The sequence below is a fragment of the Perna viridis genome, chromosome 10 (genome assembly GCF_037379345.1).
Source record: "Perna viridis isolate PV_CMFRI_1.1 ecotype Kerala chromosome 10, ASM3737934v1, whole genome shotgun sequence".
In the NCBI taxonomy this organism is placed as follows: Eukaryota; Metazoa; Mollusca; class Bivalvia; order Mytilida; family Mytilidae; genus Perna; species Perna viridis.
In genome coordinates, this window is record NC_142454.1 from 31,819,374 (window position 1) to 31,827,811 (window position 8,438).

Sequence of the window (8,438 nt, forward strand, 5' to 3'; positions counted from 1 at the left end):
AGACAATTCCAGTCCCTGAAGGTTCTGAAATGACAGATAATTTGTAGATGTCTCGGTTGTTGTGTACTTGCCTATAGTTGCTGTTTCCCCTAGTTTTGGTATCACATCAGTGTTGTTAAGTAGATGCAGCTGGTATACATGTATATATCATGTCGTGGTTGATTTTATAAAACATGACTAGCATGGATCTTAGTCGGCGTTCTTCTAGGATTCCCATTGTAGCTCCTTTATCATTGATGTAACACAGCTAGGAGTTTAGTCGTAGTAAGACAGAAAAACAGACGAACACATTAAATAACATAAAGTAACTAAAATAATACATACAGGGTAACAAAAGTGAATGAGCAACTCGGACTCAACTAAAAACTGGGAGCAGATGCACGGGTTAGGTAAGTGTCATCTGCATTTCTAGAAACACCCGCCGAGTTGCACAAAGAAAAAAAAGTCGAGCCTGGGGTAGATAAAAGAGGAAAGGAAAACTATGACAGGTGGAACAATTTAGTTTTCATGGAGCAGATGGATAGAACTTAACGATCCATGATGACGACCATAACACATCTGTAGTGATGACTTTAGTCTTGTAGCAACATAACTCTATTGTAAACAATTGTAAAAAAAATTGGAAAGAAATAAAATTCATAGACAATATTATTGGTTTCATACAAGAATTTTTTTTACTGAATTTTTATTGAATTGCACAAATTGCTACTTTAAAAAAATTGTGTCAGTAATTCAAATTAAAAATCGTATCTTATAAAAAAGGTAAACAATGCAGTGCTAAGTGAATGATTCAAGCATTTTAAGCCCTGAAGTTTAGATTGGTAGGTACTTTGTGCACTTCTTAACTGAAACCTTACTTTGAATCCACATCGTCGGAATACTAAGTGTTTTTTTTCAATTTAAGAATGTTATGTGTAATTTCAATTGTGATCACGATTTCATAGATCAAACCTGTCTCGTCTTCCACGATTAAAAGAAGAGGTAAAATATTCTTTGTGTGGAATTTGGGGTGTTTATAAAGACCTTGTTATGAAGTGAAGACGATAAACATACACGCTCCTTCTTATATTCGGTAATTGATATGTATTAAGTGACATTCGTTTTTATATTTAAAAAAAACTGTTTGTACATGATGCTAAATATATCCTTACTTAAATGTAGAATGTCTATATATGACATCTTAATTAAAGTGATGATTTCAAAATCCCATTTCAGAAGCATAGGTGTGCAATTTCAATAAGCTTATAGTCTACTGTTTCATTAAAAAGTACAGTACGTTTGTTAAAAAAATACGCTTCGTGAAATTTTCGAATATTTCAGAATGTTTCAATTTTCTTTGAAACTATGCGTACAGAAACACTTACATGTATAAACAGTACATGATGTATAAAGTTCGGAAAATTCCATAACATACTATGCAGATTTTGTGTTTATTTTCTGAATTGAGTTTACACATACGGGTGCATTATTGTAACCAGTAACTGTTCCTCATATTCCAATATATGTCTTTTACAAAGTTGTCTTTGTCATATGATTTATTGTATCCGTGTGATACGAAACGCCAAGTTAGTCGTTTCATTTACCTGCAATTTCCTTACCTATGCTTACTGCACGCGGTATTTGTTTAAACATGAATTTACCAGAATATGTCCAAAATATCACCTTTTATTTCATTTACCCAAAGACTTTTCTCCCACTGCATTCAAATCATAAGGAATCATAATATTTATAACTGCTAGTACGTCCGTCTAGCCCAACGTTGTTCAAACAACCTATTTTCCGTTCGTAATCCAAAAAACTTATTTGTTTTTTTATGTAAAAACTTAGTTAGTGTACTTTTTCCTGAATGATCAACAATATTGATATGGAACTTTTTGTGTTAACTTATTATGTTGCTCTGATATAATTATAATGGAGGATACTAGAAAATTACTAGAATATTATGAGTAAACAAACCAAACAATATACTTAGCGGAATAAACTCATTAACCATTTTATCTCAGATCATTTGATGTTTTCGAGTTTATTGAGGTGAAAAAAATCGTAAAATCATTGCGACTTTGTTTTAAAAGCGTGGTTTGTATGTTGAAACTAGGAAAGAAAGATGTGGCACACCATTTGTTTATTTTGAAATCTGGAATGTGTTATCACAGTCAATGGCCAAAAATATGTATTTCTAGTACACAATTATTTGTATAAGGACGAAAACAAAAACAATTGGGTTTCGTAGTTAACATTGTAGTACATCACTGTGGTTCTGCAGTACTTATGATTATTTACGATGTGTTCGAAATATTATATAAAGACTAATACATGAACCTGCATCACCGTCATGTTTTGTCAGCAAATGGATGTCTTCAATATGTATGTTGAAACTCAGCAAGTTAAAAGCTACAGTTTGAGTTTAACTTCTCCATTTGCAATGTCCTTATCATAGCATACACTCCTGAAAAAAAAATCCAACTTTCAACATGCTTAAAATCTAATAAAAAATATCAAGTTTGTCCATAAAAGGAGGGGCACATCTTTTTAATAATGTGTATATCATCAAGTTTGAATTGTATCGCTTGAATATTTGTATAGTTACATATCACAAATTATAGGTAGACTTGAGCATGATGGACGGACGGAAGCACGTACAACGGACTAACAAACGCACGGTCGTTACAAAATAGAATGAGTTCTAGACATGCTTTCGCTGAAGGTGATGCATGTAATCATATTATATCTAGCAAATCCGCTACTTTAGAATACGTTATACTCAACTGGCTATTTAAAGGAATTCATAGTATTGTACGTAGCACAGTTTCGCAGATATTTTCCTATTTTTTGCAATATTTCAAATGTATGAAAGGTTCCTATTCCTAAAATGATTCGGAGAAGTCAATGAAATAATATACTCACCCGTTTCTTTGTATCGGAATACTTTAACTCTATCAGTTGTTTGTGATATCTATGACAACAAAATAACCCATTTAATCATATTTCAGTTGTTTCACATATATTTCAATGCTTGATCTTCCTTTAGGTCGTCTATGCCAAATAATCAGATGTATCTGTATATATCATACATGACGTTTTTTTTCATTTACTTCGACCATATTTGTCTACAACAATGTAAGTATTACAGTTAAACGGCGGCGCTGCATTCTGATTTTATACATATCTTCATTTAAATATTTAATTCAGGGTAATATTTCCTCTTACTACTTAACATGTATATAGTCTCCTGGTCAGAAAATAGTTTTCTGCTAGATCTTGTAATAGTGATCACGTTTTACTTTCGGCAAACCAATAAAATTTCCCACTGCAAACGAACAATTGATATGAAACAAAATAATGCTTTAAATGTTGTTTTATATAAGATCCTAAGATAGCAAATGTGTGTTATCCTGAAGGGTGTTGAAGATATATATAAAACTTTGAATGCTTATCCAGTTTGTTGCGTTGACATCGTCATATGGAATCACTGGATAATATTCATGAGTAAACAAACAAGTGACATTCAAAGGGAAATAAACTCATTTACCAGTCACAAAAATCGCTAGGTGTCTCAAAACGTAGCAGGATAATTTCGAGTTAATAAAGAAAACAAAGGTGTTATTCATGACAATTTCATTTATTTCTGAAAAAATATAAAAAAAATCATTTTATCAATTTTGTATTATACAATCTTTAATATTTCATTTTAAAAGTGTAGTGTGTATTTTGAGAGTAAAAGAAAGAAAGACATGACTCATTTTTTAATGAGATATCGAATGGGTGTTTTACAAAGTCAATGAACACATACATTGAGAACAGTTGTGTTTCATAATTAAGATTCCAGTTGATCGTTGTCTTCTTCTTGAGATATTTTGCCCTTGTCATGCTCTGTTTGAATAGTTTTCTTTCTACATTGATCTTATGTAGCCTGCATATTGTATTTTTATTTAAAATGAATTGTAATTTCATCTGGTAGCCTTGTTTGAGCATCGGTGAACAAAAAGAGAAATACATGTTTAATAAAAAAAAAAGCAGTGCAAGAGCTAGGGGTAAAACATCATTTGTCGGATATTTAAAAAAAAATATTTGGATTGAATGTAATTGTCATAGTTCTCCCGAGAACATTATTGCTATGGTTTTGGCTTATCTATAGATTGTAAGGACTCATTTAGGGGGATGGAATAAAACTGTTTTAATCGATAACCTAAACGTGCTTTAAAACAGAAAAAAGGACATAAAAGGTTTCAATTTTACTATTTTGCAGGTTAGTTAAGAGTTTGTCTTTTTACAGGTCACACTGCAAGATATTTAAATGACTTCGTGCTGGGATAAGTTTTCATAGCATTTGTTTATCAAAGAAAGTTCATTTACAAGAGCGTGCGACATTTTAAATAGTAGTTTGTGTAAGAATCATGCAAATTCTGTAATATGTGATTCACCTAAAACAAAGGATACACATTTCAATGTATTGTTATTAAGTTGCTTCACAGGTCTTGTATGATGAAATATGTAATCAGTCTGATCATCAGAAATAATTTACATTGACAATCCAATTGTTTCTACTGTACTTTAATCTCATTTAAGGATTTTGAATTCTACAGTACATTCTATATAATTAATATCTTTTATAAACAGGGGTTATTGATAAATCTTAATAACTCAAGATTTGTTAAAACTTGACCGGATAATTTGTGGTTTAAAAAAAAGGGATCAAAAGATACAAATGATAAAAAACACCAAATGCTTGAATTAGGCATCACCAAATATAGAATTTGTCTTTGGTTCAAAATATATGCAAAGTGTGTCTTTTAAATTAGCTGAAAATACAAACCGTGGAAATTACACGTTTCATTTGATTTGAAATCGCATAGAACGCAAAGAACATTTCAAACGGTAATAATAACCCAACTACATCGAAGTTCACACCAAAAGTCCTCCAAGAACTTGAGGTTTATGCAAAAAGGAGTTTTTATGCGTTTTTGAATTAATCATGAATTTTTTTAAATGCAGTCCCACTTTCAGCTTGTATATACTCCTTGTGTAAAATTTGAAAAAAAAAGTTTGATACTTAGAACAGATTCCTGTAAGTTCAAGAGGTGAAATTAATAGTAAGCACTTGCATACTAATAACCAAAAAGATAAGATGAAATGCATGTCATTGCTTAATAAAATAATAAATTGCAGATTGAAGATAATTTGATAAAATCCATACCTTTATATGTCTTAGAGATTTATTATATTTACTGTTGGTTCGTATGCAATGAAATGTTGGGAAGGAAGGGACACATCGTCAATGGATAGATAACTTTTTTTAACGTCGTAATTTACCATTTGCAGTGAATTAACTGTCATTTTACAAATGCAAAGGCTAAAATAGAACCAGCAAACTCAAAAACATTAGTAAAAGACTAAGTCAAAATATAAACGAAACGATTGACAGAACAGTAACTACGTTGAAACGTCGTAAGTTCGACAAATCAAGTGATATATTAACATACTGTAAAATGCATTCCTTTAGTTAATAACTTAAGACTCGATGTTCCCAAAACTGCAAAGTATTTTGTGTGTGTGTATATAAGCTCAGTCCTATCAAGTACCTCAATAATAAAACCTAGGACATGCAAAAATTAAATAGCTGTATTTCGGATGTACAACGATTGATACAAATTCAACGTGTATCATTAAGTGTCTTTTATTAAAACTATATTATGTCATTGTGTGTTCTTTTTATTTGTATTTTTCGTTACTTTAAGTTTATTAATCCACCTCATCTCACGCCATCTAAGCACTCTCTTGGTGTAAATTGTAATTCTCAAAGGAAGTAAATAAAAATGGAATTATGCCCAAATGTTTTCATTTTGGTTTCTATTTTCTTTTTTCTTTCGTCTATCATGGACTTGACTTTTTTATGAGCCACTTGGCGGTTTTTTTTCTTCAGAAAAGCAGAGGACGCTTACCATACCGGTGCACCTGGTCCATGCTCCCAGTTTTTAGTGAAGTCTTTGTCCCTGGATTACATTGTTTTGATTTGATCTAGAATCTTGGTTCCCTTGCTTACTCCCTCACAAATATTGTCTTCAAAATATTACACAGGCATAAAATTGATAATAAAAAAATTGCTATCAAATGCATACTTTATGCCATAGCTTGCCGAAACTACGCGGACTTTTGTATCGCGAGAAACGTTTTTCATATAAAATGAACATTAAATCTGTATTTTATATGATTATCTTTAGTACTTAATTTAAACGAATTTCAAATGCACCCAATTCCCAATTGCACTTTCTATATCTGTAGCATATGATTTATTGCCTTTTATTAGTTTATACGTAATGTACATGCACGGATCCGTTTAAACATATATATACGCATCGTTACCTTATGTGCCGTAATTATTAATATTTATATATACATATATACTCGTTAACATTACGTCAACTTATAATTCGTTAACAAAATCGACTATTTACTTAAACAACTCGGTTTATAAATTTCTAACCAAATATTTATGATTTTTTTAGCATTTTTTAAAAGGGAACCTGTTTTGAAACTTCTTGAAGCGTTCATGTTTCCCATTTTAGCATTCGTGCATCGTCCGTTTACACATCGTTTTGCGTTCGTTGAAACGCACGATAGAAGCATTCATTTAAACGCACGCTAGGAGCGTTCGGCGTTCGTAAAACACACGATAGAAGCATTCATTATTCAACTGTTATTTTATAGTTTTTGCTAATATTGTTTTTGTATTTTCATTAATTCTATTCTCGATTTTTTGTTTTTTCATTGATTCTTTCCGATTTTTACTTTCTTTATTAATATTTGTTTATATCTTTATTTGTCACCGTACGTTCGTCTATCGTGCGTTTAAATGCACACTGGGAGTGTTCGTTTATCGTGCATTTAAAGGCTAAAAACCACTAATTCCACTTCCCATAGGCTTCTATGCTAATTTCACAATATTCAATGGCTTCTCTGGACTTTACCTTAACTTTAACCTGCAGAGGACTATATATCAGCATGATTCTACATATGTCAGCTCACAATCCTCAGAATGGCATGTGGGGTTAGCAGACTTGCAGTGCAGTACTGGTCACCAGAAGTGAAGGGTCTATAAATAGCATGGGAAATCCCAGTGTTTTCACAAGATAGGGGTATATTTAAAAATCATTATGGAGATTAGGCTTCACATCACAAGAAGCAAAATGCACCTGTAAAATGTACAGAAATGTTTTTCCTTTCAGAAACTGTTTAAATATTTTAAATAAGATGAGAACTTTTTTCACAGCACTATGAGGAACAGGGGTAATTTCTGCGTAGGACTATTTTTGCGTACGTTCCAAATGCTCATTGGTTGAATTGGTGGTCTGTAACCTAAACGTTTTAAAAAACACTTGGTGAGACTTAAGCGTGCGTTAAGATATCGTGCGTGTGGGAAACCTAAAATTCTCAAGGAGTGTAAACGAGTTATATAAGATAAATGTAGTCAGAGTAATCAAGACCAATAGGGAAAATCAAAGGAACGAAGTCTAGGGATTAAGACCAGACAACGAAAAAAGACAAATAACAGAGAACATAAAATTTTCAAATTAATACGTACAAAGAAACATAAGTAAATGAGCAACTCAGATTCAACTAAAAAGTAGGAGCATGGACCAGGTGCACCGTTAGGATAAGCGTCCTCTGCATAACAAGTTTTAAGTAAATATAAAATATTTCTCTATTTTAATGGATCTTCATGAGAGTTTGTGAATTGTGACGAACTTTGATGCACACCGAAGTATATATATTATGTCCGTAAGCTTTCAATTGTATGGAAAGCCATAATGGAGAGACATGGATATTTCATGATATTAAATATTAAGTACTTCTCTGTCTAAGAATCGGACAAAATGTGTGTAAGAGGGGCAAATGAAGTAAAAATATACAGAAATTGTATTGCATTATCCAAGTATTTATACATCATAACCTCAAAAAATTACTGTCAGAGTGTTTGTTAAGTTTGCCTTTTAAAGATATTGATTGTTCAAATTTAGTTGAAAAGCACTATGGAGAAATGGCGGGAAATTTTTCTTGAACGTTTTCCTTATATAAGCAGTAAAAAATATCTACGTCACCAACGCTTCAGGATAAATTTAAATAGCTTTTCAGTTGTTTTCTAGATGTATTTGAATATATTTGAGGCAAAAAAGACCAAATTGAGAAAAAAAATATGTGCCACTTATTTCCTAATTCTTACACAGAATGGTACTTCAGTTTCTGATATTATAAAGTCATTCTCTGATGATAAATGTCAATATAGTAAGATAGCACAAGTTTAAAAGTCTTGAAAGAGTAATCCGGAGAACCAGTATTCTGGTGGAAATAAAAAAAATGTAATCCAGGGATAAATATCACACATTGAAATCAGAAACAATAAATCAAGAACATAAAATAGCCAAAATTATACATACAAAGTA